Source organism: Aedes albopictus, chromosome 1, assembly GCF_035046485.1.
Source record: "Aedes albopictus strain Foshan chromosome 1, AalbF5, whole genome shotgun sequence".
Classification (NCBI taxonomy): domain Eukaryota; kingdom Metazoa; phylum Arthropoda; class Insecta; order Diptera; family Culicidae; genus Aedes; species Aedes albopictus.
The window spans coordinates 277,595,417-277,615,062 of record NC_085136.1 but is presented as its reverse complement, the minus strand read 5'-3'; the positions used below and the strand labels follow the sequence as shown (position 1 = coordinate 277,615,062).

Below are 19,646 nucleotides of genomic sequence, written 5' to 3'. Positions count from 1 at the left end.
GGCTACACATATCCATATTTTATGATGTTTTAACCAAAAGTAACATGCATCGGTGGTTCAGTGGTAGAATGCTCGCCTGCCACGCGGGCGGCCCGGGTTCGATTCCCGGCCGATGCAACTATAATTTTTGTTGCCGCCATCTGTCTACTGATGTGGAATTCTTCATTACACCAACGAACCTAACCTCAAAATGACTGACAAATATCAGGTCACTTTGACAAATGTAACATGAGCATGAAAAGGTCGGCAACAAGATCGATAAAGTAGAATATGTTATCCGTCTTTTTCGTGCATGTGTGTGGTTGATCTTGTTGCAATTCTTCATTTACCAACAAAGCTAGCCATAAAAATGTTTGACACTTCCCAGGTCATTTTGATAGACCACACAACCTGAAAAAGGACCTAAATCTTGGCCGTCTCAGTGTTACTTATACAGATCTGTCAGAATAACCTGCAAATTGTTAAACCGTGTAATGAAGAATGGAAGATTGCAATTTACCTATGTTTTAGACCAACTCATAAGCCTCGGTAAACATTGCCTCACCAAAAAAATGTACATTTTGTCCAGGAGTTCTAAGAGTATCCTCAGCAATTCTTCGTTACACCAACAAAGCCAGCCATGAACATGTTTGACAATTCTCGGGTCATTTTGACAGATGTAACGTGAGCATGAAAAGGACGGCAACAAGATCGATAAAGTAGAATATATGATCCGCCTTTTTCGTGCATGTGTGTGGTCTGTCAAAATGACCTGAGAAATGTCAAACATTTTCATGGCCAGCTTTGTTGGTGTAATGAAGAACGTCTGCAGAACATTTTCCAGGAGTCTATTCATCAGTATCTCCAGGAGCTTCTGGAGAAGTTTCTTCAGCAGTTCATCAAAGATTTCCTGCAATAATGCCTCCGGAAGTTTCTTCATAAGTTCTTCCAAGAGATCCTCCAGGATTTTCTTCAGGAACTGAAAACAGAGGAATTTCTATAGGAACTAGTTCAGGAACTCTTGAAGCAATTCTTCATTACACCAACAAAGCAAGCCATGAAAATGTTTGACAATTCTCAGGTCATTTTGACAGCCCACACACATGCACGAAAAAGACGGATCATATGTATAGTCTACTTTATCGATCTTGTTGTCGTCCTTTTCATGCTCATGTTACATTTGTCATTTGAGGTTAGGTTCGTTGGTGTAATGAAGAATTTCCTGAGGAGCTTCTGGAGACTTTCAAGGAGGAATTCTTGTGGAAACTTTTGGCAAAGCTCTAGGAGGAAATTCTGAAGGAATTTCTGGAAGAACTCTTGGAGTATCTACTTCCCTGATGGATTTCCTCCTATAGAGACATCTCTTCTTCTTTCTAGTTTGAACTACCAGTCCTTGGGCAGTTCTTAGTGGTAACAGACGCACCGCCTACAATGCGTTGAAGAATGAATATCTGCAAAAAATCTTCCTAGGAATACTTACAGTGAGAACTCTATCTGAAGGAATCCTCAAAGGAAATTCTCCTGCATGAAATTTCTAACGGAGCTCTTCCTGGAGGCATCCCTTAAGGAGAAACATCAGAGAATGCTAATATGGCTGCAACAATGGCCGACTTGAATTCCTACTCACGTTTTCACAAGAGCACTGAACTTAAAAAAAACGTGAACAAATGTGCCAGATTTGGATTCTCTGCCTCTTTTGGCAAGTGAGCAAAGCCAGGATAATCAAATGCAGCGTGGTTTGATGCGTCTTTCGTCAGAGATGCCTCTAAAGTTTGTATGCAAAATTGAAATTGTACTTTAAGCTGTTTCACCATAAAGAACTCCTCCTAAAGGGATGCATAAAAGAACTTCTTTTGGAGAAATACTAGAAGAAGAATGAATCCTAGAGAAATCCCTGAAAGAACTCCTGGAAGAATCTCAAAAAATCCTTTTGGAAACTGCTCCTCAAGGAATGCGGGGATGCTCCCCCTATAAGTATCTTGGGAGTGCTTCTCCTGGATGAATCCATGAAGAACCGCCTCGTGGACTTACCCTGAACTCCTCCTGGAATAAGTAATGAAGGAACGCCATCTGGAAAATTCCGTGAAACATCTCCTTACAGAAGAATCTTTGTAGAACTTCTCCTGGATGCATCCTAGAAGATACTCTTCCTGGGGGAATCCCTGATCTAAAAGAACTCCTCCTGGAGCAAGTCATGTACAAACTCCTCCCGGATGAATCCCTGGAAGAGCTCCTAATGAAGGAAGCCAGGAAGGAACTTCTTCTGCAGAAAGTCACGAAGGAACTCCTCCTGAAGGAATTCTGGGAGAAACTCCTGCTGGTGGAATCCCTGAAAGAATTCTTCATGGAGTAAGCCATGAAGGAACTCCTCGTGAGGAATTCCTGAAAGAACTCCTTCTAGAAGAATCTTTGAAAGAACTCCTTCAAGAACAATCTCTAAAGAAGTACTCCTGGATGAATCCTAGAACAAACTTCACCTGGAGGAATCACTGAAAGAGCACCTTCTGCTAGTAAGCCATGATGGAACTTTCCCTGGAGGAATCCCGGAATGAACTCATTCTAAAACGACATCTGTTGAATTCCTCCTGCGGTGAAATCTCTGAGAACTTCTCCTGGAGTAAGCCATGCATGATGAAACTCCTCCTGGTGGAATCCATGGAAGAACTCCTTCTAGAAGAATCTCCAAAGAACTCCAGAAAGGAATCCCTGAAGAACTTCTCCTGCATGAATCCTGGGAGAAACTTTTGCTGGACAAATCCCTGAAAGAGCATCATCTTGATGTAAGCCATGATGGAACTCCTCCAGAAGGAATCCCTTAAAAAACTCCTGGAAGTTTGAAGAATTCCTGTAGCCCGAAATTCTTTATTACCCCAACGAACCTAACCTAAAATGACAACTGTCAGGTCATTTTGACAGATGTAACATGAACATGAAATGGACGGTAAAAAGAACGATAAAGTAGAATATATGATCCGTCTTTTTCTTGCATGTTGTGGTCTGTCAGAATGACCTGAGAAGTGTCAAACATTTTCATGGGTAGCTTTGTTGATGTAATGAAGAATATGCTCTGGGAAGGGTTTTCAACAATCAATGGTACCTTTTTTGTTTGACACTCTATCGTAAACATCAGCAAGGAACAAAGAAGTCATATACATTCAATTTGAACCGTAGTTCGAAGATAAGCTAGTATGACACTCTTTGACGAATGCCAAATATTTGACCATTTTTGACAGTTAAATTTTGACCAAGGTGTACATGGCAAACAAAAATATTTGTCACTCTCGAAAAACGAATAGGGACAAACAGAGCCAAACAACCTGCCAAAATTTATCTGTCAAAAGTGGTCAAATATTTGGCGTCTGGGCAAAGAGTGTAATAGCACCCATAGTAGCGCAGCCGAAAAAACTATTCATCACGAAGCGTTTTATACTGAAAATTTGTTCTACAAATCTTGGCTCAGGAGGGGGAGGGGGGCTAAATCCACCCCCCCCCCTCCTGGGATACGTCACTGCGTAGAGGAATACCTGAAGAACTCCTCCTGGATGAATCCTAGAAAAAACACCTCCTGGAGAAATCTCTGAAAGAACTGCTTTTAAATAAATCTTTGAAGTACTATTGGAGGAATGTTTGAAGATGTTTGAAGAGCTCCTTTTGGAGGAATCCGAGAAGAAACTCCTTCTGACAGAATCCCTGAAAGAACTCCTTCAGAAGGAAAAACCGTAAGAACTCCTGGATGTATCCAGGAAGGAGTTCAATCTTCATTCAATAGCGGACTTTCTTAAAAAAATAGCTGATAATTCTCAGCGGAACTTTCGGTGAAATTCCTTCATGTACTTGTGAAATAATGAGGTCTTGTAGCATGCAGGAATTCCTGGAGGAACTTTAGTCAAACAAGATGTTTGAGCATTGATTAGTTTCTTTTTGAACAAATATTTGACCCTGTGTACTAACGGCTTTAGAATAACTTCAAAAGGGTGGAGTTGAACCACACGCTATGTCTGAACCAGCAGATTATAAAAATTGAATGTACATCGGGTTTCTTTTCATAAAACATCAGTATTCAAGCTATATTTTCATTTGCAAAAAGTTTTAAAATATTCCATCGGTGAAAATTTTTCCATACATTTTGTATGGGAGAGAAATTGACCGAAAATGAGGATTTCAAGCAAATTTGTATGAAAAACGGTCAAAAAGATGGAAAAATAAAAATTTTCCCGATAGAATATTTTGAAACCTTCTGCAAATGAAAATATAGCTTGAATACTGATGTTTTATGGAAAGAAACCCGATGTACATGCATGTTTTATAATCTGCTGGTTCAGACATAGCGTGAACCAGCCTAGGGCTGAAAATCTCCCTAATAAAGCTCATAACAATAACAACTTCAAAAGGGAATTCCTGACCTTGACGCAATGAAAGTGATTGAAAAAAGTGGTTTCTGTGACATACATACATTGTATGTGTCTCACTCTCACTAGTATTTCACTCATGCTTTCAGTAAAATAACATGTGATCAAAAAGAATCACGCCCAACGTGGGGCTCGAACCCACGACCCTGAGATTAAGAGTCTCATGCTCTACCGACTGAGCTAGCCGGGCATATGCAACTTAGGGTGCTCAAAGGCATTTTTGTTCTACGACTTCAACATCAAGTGTTACGGGATGTGAAGAAAGTGAACTAGTCGAGTTGGGAAAGTTCATTGGAGCTTTGATGCGATGAATGAAAAGCTCTCAGGTAGATTCTCACTCTAAAAATCTACAACTTATTATTTCCTGATCAGAAATCGTTCAAATTGAAAAAAAAAGTGCGGTTCCAATGTACGTATTAATATAGCGCATTTAGTTCACCACTGGACTATCGCACTAGTTTTCACGAGTGCGAAAACGCTAATAAAAGTGCGCGATTGCATCAAATCAACTCGGTGTCTTCAGAGCACTTGTTCACCATAAATTGAAGAAATAGTGCGCCGAAGACATCAACCGGATTTGATGCAATCGCGCACTTTTATTTACGTTTTCGCACTTATGACGTCGCAGTTCGCAGTCCAGTGGTGAACTAAATGCGGTATACAAAATCACATTGATTTCATTAAGCCTAAATTAATTAAATTCGGTTTTCTAATGATTTGTGTGAAATGTGTTATATAGAATAGTAGTAATCTATATATATATATATATATATATATAAATGAATTTCTGTCCGTCTGTCTGTCTGACCGCATGCATTCGGAAACTACCTACTGAACCGATCGGTGTGAAATTTTGTATGTGGGTATTTTGGAGGCCGGGGAAGGTTCTTAGCTTGGTGTGAGATCTCTTCGGTCTCTTGAACGGGGGGCTCCCATACATATTACTTCGCCGGGGACGCCCCTATAGAGCTGTATATCAAAAAACACAGTAGGCAGGCAGTACGACGTTTGCCGGGACAGCTAGTATTTCTATAAAAATGAATTATATATGCAGTTTTTCTGATGGAAACTTCTCTTATTCCTTTCTTAAACCGTTCTTAAACCGTTCTAATCTTGCAGACAGAACACTTGAATCTATCAAAAATGACCAAAGATAAAGACGGATTTCGCGCCAACTCGAACAAATGTTGGCAGCACCCTCTCAGATTACAACGAAACTTTCTTGGTGTGTAGACCTTGCCCAGATAAGCCACTTTGCATACTCATTTTTCTAATTTTTTTTCTCGACTGACTTTTGAAAAGGGCTAAACTTTTTTTATGGATTTTTTAAAAATGTTTTTAATCAAAAAATGACTACTCCTACAAAAAAGTGTTGTATGGGTGATTATCACAAAATAAGTCAAATTTTAAGAAAAAAATACTGAAAAAAACCCAAAATGAGCCCTACACTGAAAAAAATCATTTCTAAAAATTCAAAGTTGATTTAAAAAAAAACACCATTTTTGATTTTGATGAAATTTTGTCTCAAGACAGGTAATTATGTTCCCTACCAACCGTCCATACATCACAAGATAGGCACTTTTAAGGAAAAAAAGTTTTTCTAACAAAAACTTTTTCTTGTTCGAATGATTTTTTTTTCAGTGTATTTTGTTATCAACAATAAAACCAGTGAAGGCCATAACAATCCCAGAATCCAATGAAACTCAATTTTCTAGGAGATTTTGTGTTATTTATTCAATCATTTGGAAGGGTTTTCCTATACATAAAAAACTTCAAAATATTACAAATGTATTTTCTTAGGAAATGTAATGTTTGATCGCAATATGTATTGAAGTGCACTTTTAAATATACAATTATTTATAATTATGAATTTTTCAAATATATATATATATGTGTCTTAGAGCCAATTTCAAACATGTTCTTTTCTATTTTTTCCGATCATACTAAATATTTTTGGTTCATCTTCTGAATTAGAATACCTGTTTGCCTTTACTTTGTCGCCAGGAATAGGCAAAAAACTATGGAATTTCTGAGTGCCTGGTATTGTTTTGGCGTTATTATATATTTCTTCGAGATCTTCTGACATTTTAATGTACTGTTCAGTGGATACGTAACAGAAATTTAATTTAGTTATATTTTTATCTGTCTGTACAACTGCCCAGTTATATAACTCTCGTGGAGTTGTTATAGTATTTCCATAATCTCGAGCAAGACTTGCTCTCTTTGCCATTCGCTTGAGAGTGCCACCAATAGCATCACATGGACCTTTACCGTGGGACGTTGCAAAAAAATGCCATTCTGCTCTTAATGCATGCTTTGACTGGAATCTACATAGACTAGCAAAGTTCTTCTTATTTTTGTATTGTGATGCTGCCCCATCAGACATAAAATAAATTTTAGAAAAGTTCGTTAATTGTTTCATAAAATCTATCATTTTTGAGATGAACAACAGGACTGCAACTGTATCGTGAGCCATTACTTCCGATATGATAATGAAGCTAACATTTACAAGTTTATTATCTTTCATATAGTAAATTTCAAATGGGTGTATTGTTGCTTGCGAGTTGTTCCAATGATATCCTTGAGCAGCGTTTTGAATTATGAATGAATAGTTTTCAGAGTAATCACAAATCGCAAGAATTTCATCATCCTTTAATGTATCTTTTTTATATCTGAGAAATGATGATTGTTGTTTATGAATAAAGTCGTGTGTTATAAGTTTGTCAATTTTATCAACAAGATACGGAACAAATTCATCAACAGGTTTAATAATCGTTTCTAAATTACAGCGATCAGTATTCAACCACTGCTGAAATATAATCTCTTCTTTGTCTTTTGATTCTAATATCAATGTAAGTTCCTCTTCAATGTGTTCATTACAAGCACACTTTTCACAAGCACGGAAAAAGCAATTATCTGTTCTGGTGGAAATATCGCAAAGCATTTTTTGTATTATTTCATCTTGTGACACAATTCTTATACTGTTGAACATTAAATTTACATTTTCATGAATAGTACATATGCATACATTATGTATACCAGTAGAATCAAGTAAAATACAATGCTTTGGTCGCAACTGTGTAAATACTGTGAAACCAATATTCACAGTTTTGTACATATCTACAAAAATCATATAAGCCTCTTTGAGCGACATCATCAAAAGTCGTTTTTGAACTTGTTGTTTTTTTCCATTTCGAACCTCAGAAACAAAATCATTTGTTCCTGGCATTGGCCTGCTGATATCATTATCATCAAAAAATTCTCTTACTATTTGTTTTGTATCGTCATCAATACCATGCCCCCTTCTTTTTTCGGTGGTACAAAGAATACCCTGTTCATAAACAAGATCCTTCACCTGCCTCGCCATATACATTGGTGCGTTAAACTCTCTTGTGATTTTATTTACTGACCAAGACTTAGGAAGTACAGATAGTATTTTAATCTGTTCGCTTCTGTCAGTTGTAGGGTGATTGAACTTATCCTTTAACTGCATAATTATCTCGTCATACGCCTCCACTTTGCCAACATCCATTGAATCTATTCCGAAGATATTTTTTCGAACTGCTTTCGTAATCTGCAATGATTTGTTTATGCGATATTCCATACTTCTCATGTTTCTAGATGAGATTGGCGATAAACTCAATGTTTCAGCAATAGTATTAAACTTCTCAATATTATGGGGACCCTGTAGTTGATCTGTTGACGGAATTGACTCCAATGATGGAATAGATGGTACCATATCTGTAAGATAAAAGTTAAGGTTAACAATATAATAATGAATGCAGTGGAAAGTTAATGATAGTTATTTATGCAACGAGTTGCAAAAATGATTTTTTTTCGCACAAGTAGTACATTTATCCAACGAGGCTTGCCGGGTTGGATAAATACGAAGAATACTGAAAAATGTAGTTTTGCAACGAGCTGCAAAATGAGTAATATAAAAGAAGCTAACACGTTGAAGGCTTACTTACCCAGCTCATGTTCGATTTGTTGACCACTCGTTGACGGTTCTGGATCTGGAACATCATGATGTTGCTGCCCACTAAATGATGGTTGCATAGTTTCGTCGTTTCCATCCGATCGGCGTTTTTTCGTATTCGGGCTTCTGTTGTGACTTATCAATCCACGACATGACTCACAAATACTCATCGATTCGTCGATTTCATGTGTATATCCCATGGAATGAATTTTATCTATCAATCTTAATGACATGCCCCGTAGATTATGACGGTTGCACTTTGGATTGTTTATTTTTGCACTGCACTTGAATTTGTTGAATTTTGATTTATACGATTGATCCATCACTTTTCAGAACTGCCTTTAATAACCAAAGAGAAGTAACACGTTGAATGATACCGATTCATTTTCTTGTTTTGTTCATATTTGCTTTAGGTACAACTCTTGATTTGTTTTTTTTTCGATTAGGTAGTTCGAATCTAATAAATAGCCTTACCTAATATTGGGTAAGAACATGGGGTAGAAACGTTTGGGTAGAAATTACAGCAGCACGTATGAAATGCGTGTTCTAATTGTTTATTGTTTCGTACTTCTAGAGTGCTGCTGCGTGAATATGGGTGCATTGCATTGTCGCATATGACACAATAAGTTTCATTGCATTTTGAGATTACTAGATAACCTTCACTGGTTTAGTTTGTTTTTAAAAAAAGACACTGAAAAAATAATAATTTGGACATGAAAAAGTTTTTGTTAGAAAAACTTTTTTTCCTTAAAAGTGCCTATCTTGTGATGTATGGACGGTTGGTAGGGAACATAATTACCTGTCTTGAGACAAAATTTCATCAAAATCAAAAATGGTGTTTTTTTTTAAATCAACTTTGAATTTTTAGAAATGATTTTTTTCAGTGTAGGGCTCATTTTGGATTTTTTTCAGTATTTTTTTCTTAAAATTTGACTTATTTTGTGATAATCACCCATACAACACTTTTTTGTAGGAGTAGTCATTTTTTGATTAAAAACATTTTTAAAAAATCCATTAAAAAAGTTTAGCCCTTTTCAAAAGTCAGTCCAGATAAATTTTGAAGAAACTAAGTATGCAAAGTGGCTTATCTAGTCTTGGTGTACATACCCAGAAAGTTTCATTGTAATCTGAGAGGGTGCTGCCAACTCCGAATACGATTTGGGGCGAAATTCGTCTAAATGACAAAATCATTTCTGGAGCTCGATTTAAATAGGTCGTATGTGCTTTTGTCGATATAGAATTCGATCAGTTTATTTTAGTCATTGTAGCAATATGGCAGATATTTTGCAAACTTTAAATGATGGAACAGAAAGCCTGTTTTATGAGGATTCTGCTGTATGTATCAACTTTGCTCAATTTCAACGGTTTTCGCTATAATAAGCGAATCCAACTGATCGAATTTTCAATCGACAAAAGCACATACGACCTATTCAAATCGAGCTCCAGATTTTATTTTTAGATGTTAAACATTTGCTTACACAGAGAAAAAATTCTACTCAAAATTGAGTAGGATCCGACTCAGTTTCGTTAAAAGTGGGACAACCCTAAAACTGAGTAAGGTGTAGGTTACTCAATTTTCAGTAGTTGCTCTAGTGGATGAAGACTGAGTAAAGTCAACTCACGGAATTTAACATCGACCGTGAGTTGTTTCTACTCAATTTTTGCGTAGATTTGAAGCAATTCTAATAATGTTGTTGAATTACTGTTTTCAAAATTTGATAATTTACAGCTTCAGCAGCAAGTGATTCTATTTCAGCAACATGTTTTCACTGATCAAAACCTCTAAACTCTTAATTATTGATGCTTTGATGCGATTTTCGAAGTACAGCTACTGAGAATAATTTACGATGTAAGTCATTAAATTATTGGATTCTAGTAAATTTGATCGGGTACCTCGTTGCCACTAGAAGAATCACTGTCTGCCGAAGTAATAAATCACTCAAATCACGTATAAATTAGCTTTTGAACGGGTCGTTTTGCCAGATTCAATGCAGCCGCTGCAGTCCGCCACGAACAAGTTTTGCTTTTTCGACTATCTCCGAATCTGACAGTTCGGAACATCGATTTGCTCCAATTTTACTCAGGGAGCATCCATTTAGTACGTCACGCTAAAATTCGGATTTTCACAAACCCCCCCTCCCCCCTAGGACCGTGACGTACTTAATGGATGGCCCCTCAGATTCGAGTAACCGATGGCAAACGTGACGAACTGAGTAGAAGCATCTCATTTCCCTCCAGCAAGCTTACTCAGTTTTCGCCAACTCTTCTAGGTCGACGAAACTGAGTTGTCACTACTCATCGACTGAGTAGAATTTTTTCTCGGTGCTGGTAGGAAATTCTATTTTTAGTTTACACAGAGAAAAAATTCTACTCAAAATTGAGTAGGATCCGACTCAGTTTCGTTAAAAGTGGGACAACCCTAAAACTGAGTAAGGTGTAGGTTACTCAATTTTGAGTAGTTGCTCTAGTCGATGAAGACTGAGTAAAGTCAACTCACGGCATTTAACATCGACCGTGAGTTGCTTCTACTCAGTTTTTGAGTAGATTTGAAGCAATTCTAATAATGTTGTTGATTTACTGTTTTCAAAATTTGATAATTTACAGCTTCAGCAGCAAGTGATTCTATTTCAGCAACATGTTTCCACTGATCAAAATCTCTAAACTCTTAATTATTGATGCTTTGATGCGATTTTCGAAGTACAGCTACTGAGAAGAATTTACGATGCAAGTAATTAAATGATTGGATTCTAGTAAATTTGATCGGATGCCTCGTTGCCACTAAAAGAATCACTGTCTACCGAAGTCATAAATCACTCAAATCACGTAAAATAGCCTTTGATGCGGTCGTTTTGCCGGATTCAATGCTGCTGCTGCAGTCCGCCACGAACAAACTTCTGTTTTGCCTTTTCGGCTAACTCCTGATCTGACAGTTCGGAACATCGATTTTCTCCAATTTTACTCAGATTCGAGTAGCCGATGGCAAACGTGACGAACTGAGTAGAAGTACCTCATTTCCCTCCAGCAAGCTTACTCAGTTTCCGCCAACTCTTCGAGGTCGATGAAACTGAGTTGTCGTTACTCATCAACTGAGTAGAATTTTTTCTCGGTGCTCATTTCCCTCCAGCAAGCTTACTCAGTTTCCGCCAACTCTTCGAGGTCGATGAAACTGAGTTGTCGTTACTCATCAACTGAGTAGAATTTTTTCTCGGTGTACTCAGTTTCCGCCAACTCTTCGAGGTCGATGAAACTGAGTTGTCGTTACTCATCAACTGAGTAGAATTTTTTCTCGGTGTACAGCTTTTCACTGCACACGGTCAGAAAATTCACACAAAACTGAGCTAAAGTGGGACAACTCAAAATTGAGTAAATTTTTTTTCCAGCGCTGGACCAAGTGCGAAAATCTCATCAGTTTAAGCTGTATAATATTCTTGCTGATGTGAAGAATATTATACGGCTTAAACCAGTTGGATTTTTGCACCTGGGCCAGCGCCATCGCTGGAAATGCAATTTACTCATTTTTTGAGCTGTTCCAGTTTAGATCAGTTTTGTGTGAATCTTACTCATTTTAGTGTAACATTTTCTTAGCGTGTGTGTTTCTCGGCGAGCGACTCATACATGTAAAACTTTGAAGTTGCACCAGGCAGAGATGTCTTGCAATGTTTTAGAGTGCTGAAGAACAGTAGTGCTATAAATTCATCTGCGGAGAAGAAGCTTTCACACTCAACCGTTAACGAATGAATTGGCTGTGATAAAATAAATCTAGATTGAGTTTAAATAAGGGCGAAAGTAACATGAGAGAGTTCTCTTCATCGACTCTCTCTTCTGCAAATTAAAGTGATAAGATGCAAATTCACTCTCTCTCTCTTCTTGGCGTAACGTCCTCACTGGGACAAAGCCTGCTTCTCAGCTTAGTGTTCTATGAGCACTTCCACAGTTATTAACTGAGAGCTTCCTCTGCCAATGACCATTTTGCATGCGTATATCGTGTGGCAGGCACGAAGATACTCTATGCCCAAGGAAGTCAAGGGAATTTCCTTTACGAAAAGATCCTGGACCGACCGGGAATCGAACCCGTCACCCTCAGCATGGTCATGCTGAATACCCGTGCGTTTACCGCCTCGGCTATATGGGCCCATGCAAATTCAATCGAACTTTTTTAAACTTAGACGCTAGATTGCATCGCAACCTAGCGATTTATGACCAAAAAATTCAACAATACTTGCATCTTGTCACCTTAATTTGAAGAAGAGAGAGTCGATGAAGAGAACTCTCTCATGTTACTTTCGCCCTTATTTAAACTCAATCTAGAAATGCACTTTCACGCTAAAAAGCGATTCCCACATTAAAAAGGGCAAAATGCCTCTCAAAGCTAATAATAGTCAATAAATATTTATCATGATAATATGTAGTTAGCATCAAATGCTATCGACGGATATCCGTTTCGGTGACCTTTTTTGGATGACTAAAGTTGAAATTTCTTCCAAAAATACGCAATTTGTAATTATTGCGCATTTCCCACCCCACAGGACCCTTTCCACAGTTAGTATAAATGTGGGATTGTGAATAAAGCTGAGATTTTGCATCGAATCGTGTCGGTGTCTTCTGCGCACTTATGCATTACTAGGTGCTGAATAAGTGCGCAGAAGACATTGAAACGGTTCTATGCAAAATCGCAGTTTTATTCACGATCCCGCACTTATAGGGTAGCGAACCACTTGGGCAGTGGCCGGTATTTTGGGTACTCTTCGATATAATTCAGTCAATTCCAGGGAGGGTGTAGGCACGTCAAGCTCGAACAAACTACGCCTACCTAACATGCATCGAGCGGGCCCTCCCAAACAACACAATACGATTTCATGGGCCATCCCCATCGGCAACACAAACCGATTTCCAAGGAGGATTTGACCAGGCTCCAGGTCGTGTTAACAGTCACACTAACACACTCGCAAAAGATCAGCAGTAGGCCTACCTTGCCGTTTGCGGATTCCCTGGTTCATAGGCGCCAACTTGTGACGTAGTTGGTGGGGAAGAGGGGGGGGGGGATGGGAGAAGCTCTCCAAAATTGGACAATATTCAACTTTTTCAGCTTAATGCACTAGTTTTCACATGAATATGCCTAAACTAGATGAACTGTGTCGATATTTTTCGGAATTCTTTGATTTTGAGAGGCTTTGCCCCCCCAACTACGTCACAAGTTGGCGCGTATGCCCTGGTCAATTCCAAGCCAATTGACTTGAAATTTTGTACACGGCTAGATACTATACGTATCTCACCGCAATCCAAAAAATGTGTCAACTGGTTCAAAATTGGCTTAGTCATTGCAGAAAAGTGCCCAAAATAAGAGCCCTGCCGAGATGGTTCCACGTCCCTACTAAGGGTCTGTGTCAATTGGCGAATTAAAATTATTTTTTACTTAAATTTGACAGTTCAACACTTAAACTTGGCAGTTTTCCTAAGGAAATAATTATCGAACTGTCAAGTTTAAGTGAAAATTAATTTTCATTCGCCAATTGACACAGACCCTAACTGCGAAAGGGGTCCAGTGGGATGGGAAATGTGCAATATAAGCTATATAGCTTTTTCCAAAACTTAAGATATTTTTACAAGATTGCCCGGAACGAGTTACTCATCTGCATCGGGCACAATGAGGAGTGCAAAGCAATTTCCGTACAGGCGGAAAGCAGTTTCGGATTTATTGCTAATAAATTCGACAGAAACCAGAAGAGATACCACAATAAATGTATGTACGGCACGCGCCAGTCAGTCCCTGGGTTCAATCGGGGAGACGTCATCGATTTAGAATACAATATGGGGATAATGCACTGGAGCTGATGTGGAATTTAAAGAGTAATAAAACGAAAGTAGACGCACATTAGCACAGCAGCCAGGTTCGGTGCCAAAGATGAAGGAAGTAATAACTTTGATAATTTCTATTCATTCTTTACACATGCCCAAGTAACAATTTCAATTCCTTTTAGATTTGATTATTTTTATGGAAGCTTTATCACAGCATGACCAATTCATGGAACATTTGTAGTTGTTTTTATCAAGAGAAAACAATCTTCGTTCGTTTGCGGTTTTTAAGTTGTCTTCAAGTTAATTTTGAAATTCGCGCATAAAACAACTGAATTTACAAGAGCATTAAATCTTATAAAAAGTTTTAAGGCGTATTTGAAGTTATTTTCAACACATAACATTTACATATTTTATTAAAAGTTTATGCTTCGTTTATTCAAGTGCATTTCATCTGACTGATCCTTCTTTAAAAACTTCTTGAAGCCTTCTATTCTTGAGCTAGAGCCATTACTCTGTAACAAGAACTATGCGAAATAATAATAAGACAACGAACTATTTTTCAATCCAAATAATGAATGTAACAAATTGGTTGAAAAACCGCGTTCTCATGCAAATTTTATCACATAAACACGTTTGCTCACTGATAATTTAGCCATTCTTGTGCTGAAAAGTAATCATGTCAACGAAAGAATGATTTTACGGCCAATCAAAAATGCGAGTAGCTGGCTGCTGTCGTCCTGCCTTCAACCAGTTCCTCACACAGGCCACAGCTTTGCAAATCGAAAATTAAATGGGTACTTACTGTGACTCTGCTCAAGCTCATGCCAAATAGTGTAATTGTAGTAAGTTTCACTTTATTATTAATTGCAAAAATACTGGGAAACAAAATATAATTGGCAAATCTTGACGCGCGAACACCGCGAAATGTACAGAGAAAACTTTCTAGCATCGAAAACGTAAACAAACAATTGTCAAAGGCTGTTACTCTTGAATAAAACGAATAAGTTTCATTTAAGACGAACAAATCTGCCTCAAGATCATAACTAGTAAAAACGATCTTCAACAAAGGCTATAGCTTTCATGCAAGGTGACTTGGTTTCATCATTGTTTTGAGGGGGTTTGGATTAAAGGTAATACCAATTGATGGCGGCTGCATGAGTTTTGTTCGCTTGGAACGGCAGCCATGTTTAGATAGAATTGAAAAAGTGGCGTAGCCTTTTGTTTTTATAGGAAATTTATGTCTTCGTATATTAATGATTGATATTATTTTTGAAGCGCTTTGTTATTTTCGTATGTTTTGGGCGGCATATCAACGAAGAAGTGGGTATGGCACGGAAAATTTTAATTCCCTGTCATCAATGATCTGTCAGACAATTTTAATGCTTTAGCCATTTCAATTTGATGAAAATTAATTTGCAGTTCAATTAACATTTCATCCATGAAACAAAACGTTTTGCATCTGCATAATGCTTAGGTAAAAGATTTCATTTATTATGCACTGTTGACACTTTTGAGAAAGACAGCTAAAAGATCAACATGCCTCAAGCTATTCTTGTTAAAGTTTCATGAAGTTCTTATAATAAATCATCAGTGCAAGTACATAAATACAACTAGTTTCAAAGCAATCTTCAAAAGCAGCTTTGAAGATCTCCTGAAGAGTGGGCCAGATTAGTCTTATGGATGATTTATGCCTATTTTATCTCAGATTTGCAGAAAAAAGAGCTTTATTGCTAAGTTTTATTATTCTATCTTAGAAATTACTTCAGGATTGCCACAAAAGTATAATTGTTACTTGGGATGGTGATCTATCTGAAGTTCTCACATTCTAAATGTTCGCCTTTAATATGAATACGATCTATAGATCCCCCGGTGCCTACATTCTCCACGCCATGCAGGTGCTCATCGAAGTGCTGCTTCCGCCTTTCAATCACCTCACGTCCGTCCATGATGAGGCTCCCAAATTTCTCCCTGCAGATTTCGGGTCGTGCGTTAAGCCTTTGAAAAAAGTTCATTTCTTTGCACTCTGCTTCTTACAGGTCGCGTTTTTTTTTTTCAGAAAAGACGGATTCTTCCGCTTCTGTTTTTGCGCTCCACGTTCTGACGGGTTCCTTGCTGCAGCATTACCTCACGTGCGACGTTTTGCTCCTTCAAAATCTCCAACCCATCCGAGTCAACATCGAGCACCGACACGATAAAACATAATCACCAGAGCTAAGGCACTATGTACCAATTGAATTTGAATCTCTCCGTTTCAAAAGATAGATTTAGAAACTAATAAACGAAATCTGGTGGATTTTAAACTTATTTGTTGAAACATGATTGAATTTGTACAGGTTCTCCTACATAGGTGATTGGTTTTTAGATAATTCAGCTGCCTTATTTGTGATAGTTTGAAGAGTTAACTTGTTTAATGTTGTTTCTGGGGACAAAAAAGTTTATTTCATTTGATCATACATTTAGCGTCAGTAATCTACCGTCATAACACGTGGCCGACGGCAGGGTTCTTCGAGAATCAATGGGCTGCTACCAGGCCCTGCGAAACAGCCCTAACGGGGAGGATCAGGATGTGGAAGATGGATACATGGTCTGGTGTAGCTAGGAATCTTTTGCTTAAATACATTGAAGAAGAATTGGGAACGAGTTGGTAGGCTGCTTCCGTTAGTAGGGCCACTGCTAGCTGCTGCGCGCAGTCTTGAGCCACGTCCTTGCGTTGATCGGCTGCCACCCGATCATACGTTGTCGCATCTTGCCCAACACTATAAATCCTGTTCCCAGTTCATTGGTGGTGCCACAGCTTTGGTAAAAGGTAGCAGCTCGATGCCTGCTTTTCCACGCTTTCAGTCCAATCCAACAAAGTTCCTGCAACGCCACGATGTCGAAGTTGCGGGGATGTAGTTCGTCGTAAATTATCCTGTCACATCCTGCGAAACCTAGTGACTTGCAATTCCACGTTCCAAGTTTCCAATCGTAGTCCTTATTTCGTCGCGTGGGTCTTTGCCGATTGTATCGAGTCGTATTTTCTCCTATGTTATTCGCAATGGGGATTTTTACGGGTGGCTTATTGGGCCTACGCCAACACTCCTGTCTCGCCGGAGGGCCATCGTGCCAGTTCTGTTTAACGTTCCAACCAACACTGGGACGACCACGCCGATGGGGCTACCACCTTGGATCTAGCTGGGCGTGGTGCAGCGTTTCTTACTCAGCCGCTGGATGCCAGAACAGACGCTGTTTGAGCCGCACCTCTTTGGTGAACAGAGGCTCGGGTCGTACCTCCTCAATCTAGCTGAAGTCAGAAGGACAACAGTGCCCAGGCTGCACTACCAGCTACGCACACAACTCTTAGCTGGCGGTCTTTGTCATCGCTTGACCCGTGGAAGCATGAGGTAGGAACTTGTGAGGACCAGAGCTATGTTGGACGCTCTTCTTATCGACTCACCGTTTTGCAGTACCTCGGCTGCAGCACTAGGCTTCGCGACTCCGAATCATAGGAACGACTGGTACGACGGCGAATGTGAACAGCTGAAAAACGAGAAGAATGCAGCATGGGCGAGAATGCTGCAACACCGTACGAGAGCGAATGAGGCACGTTATAGACAGGCGCGGAACAGGCAGAACTCAGTCTTCCGGATGTAGAAGCACCAGCAGAAAGAACGAGATCGCGAAGCGATGGAAGAACTGTACCGCGCTAAGGACACAAGAAAGGTCTACGAGAAGCTGAACCGCTTGCGCAGAGGCTTTGTGCCACAAGCCGACATGTGTCGAGATAATCACGGGAATATTCTCACGAGCGAGCGTGAGGTGGTCGAGAGGTGGCGGCAGCATTACGATGAGCACCTCAATGGCGACGTTGCAAGTACCGAAGGTGGCGTGGTAACAGATTTAGGAGTATGTGCACAGAACGAAAGACTTCCGGCCTCTGACCTCCAAGAGATTGAGGAGGAGGTTGGCCGGTTGAAAAACAACAAAGCCGATGGGGCAGATCAACTACCAAGCGAGCTTCTAAAATACGGTGGAGAAGAACTAGTGAAGTGGTGAGAGCACTACACTGGATCATTTCCAAGATTTGGGAGGAGGAAGTATTACCGGAGGAATGGATGGAAGGTATCGTGTGTCGCATCTACAAAAAGGGCGACAAGTTGGATTGCGGGAACTATCGCGCGATCATACAACTGAGCGCTGCATACAAGTTACTCTCTCAAATTTTATGCCGCCGTCTATCACCGATTGCAAGAGAGTTCGTGGGCCAATATCAGACTGGATTTATGGGTGAACGCGCTACAACGGACCAGATGTTCGCCATCCGGCAGGTGTTGCAGAAATGCCGCGAATACAACGTGCCCAGGCCCACACATCACTTGTTCGTTGATTTCAAATCGGAGTAATAATCGATCGGAAACAGCTATGGCAGATTATGCACGAATACGGATTCCCGGATAAACTGATACGATTGATCAAGGCGACGATGGATCGAGTGATGTGCGTAGTTCGAGTATCAGGGACACTCTCGAGTCCCTTCGAATCTCGCAGAGGGTTACGGCAAGGTGATGGTCTTTCATGCTTGCTGTTCAACATTGCTTTGGAGGGTGTAATAAGAAGAGCGGGGATAAACACGAGGGGAACGATTTTCACGAAGTCCGTTCAGCTGCTTGGGTTCGCTGATGATATTGATATTATTGCTCGTAAATTTGAGACGATGGCGGAAACGTACATCCGACTAAAGAGTGAAGCCAGGCGAATCGGATTAGTCATTAATGTGTCGAAGACAAAGTACATGATGGCAAAGGGCTCCAGGGAGGAATCACCGCGCCCGCCACCCCGAATTTATATCGACGGTGATGAAATCGAGGCGGTTGAAGAATTCGTGTACTTGGGCTCACTGGTGACCGCCGACAACGACACCAGCAGAGAAATTCAGAGGCGCATTGTGGCAAGAAATCGTGCTTACTTTGGACTCCGCAGAGCTCTACGATTGAATAAAGTTCGCCGTAACACGAAGTTAACTATCTACAAAACGCTGATTAGACCGGTCGTCCTCTATGGGCACGAAACGTGGACCCTACGTGCAGAGGACGTGGAGTTTTCGAACGGAAGGTGTTGCGTACCATCTACGGTGGAGTGCAGATAGAAGACGGGACTTAAAGAAGGCGAATGAACCACGAGCTGCATCAGCTGCTGAGAGAACCAACCACATCTTGAAAATAGGGAGGCTACCTCCGACGAACCGACGTGACAGCTAGAACAAACGAATTCAAATTAAAAATAGCCGAACACTATCGCCACCTCTATAACGGTTTGCGTTGGTTTGCTAGCTTGATCCCAAACCCCCGTGTGTTCATATAGGAAGAGGTGCACGTCTGCACTGATTTGACAGCAGGTTTCGCTCGCTTTGCTGGTCGACCGTTAAATTGAGGGGGGACAGTTTTGAAACACCACTGTCACGTCAGTTCGTCGGTGAGGCTACGGTGGACGAATCACGTCATCAG

General features: G+C 39.8%; 1 protein-coding gene and 2 non-coding genes across 4 annotated transcripts in view; 2 read left to right on the top strand and 1 right to left on the bottom strand.

Moving 5' to 3' along the window:
• LOC109412593 (fibroblast growth factor receptor homolog 1) overlaps positions 1 to 19,646 on the top strand; it is a 595,864-nt gene that overhangs the window by 133,656 nt on the left and 442,562 nt on the right. The window lies entirely within an intron of this gene.
• On the top strand, positions 47 to 117 carry Trnag-gcc (transfer RNA glycine (anticodon GCC)). The gene has a single exon. It is a non-coding gene; the product is annotated as a tRNA-Gly (tRNA).
• Positions 4,506 to 4,578, bottom strand: Trnak-cuu (transfer RNA lysine (anticodon CUU)). The gene has a single exon. It is a non-coding gene; the product is annotated as a tRNA-Lys (tRNA).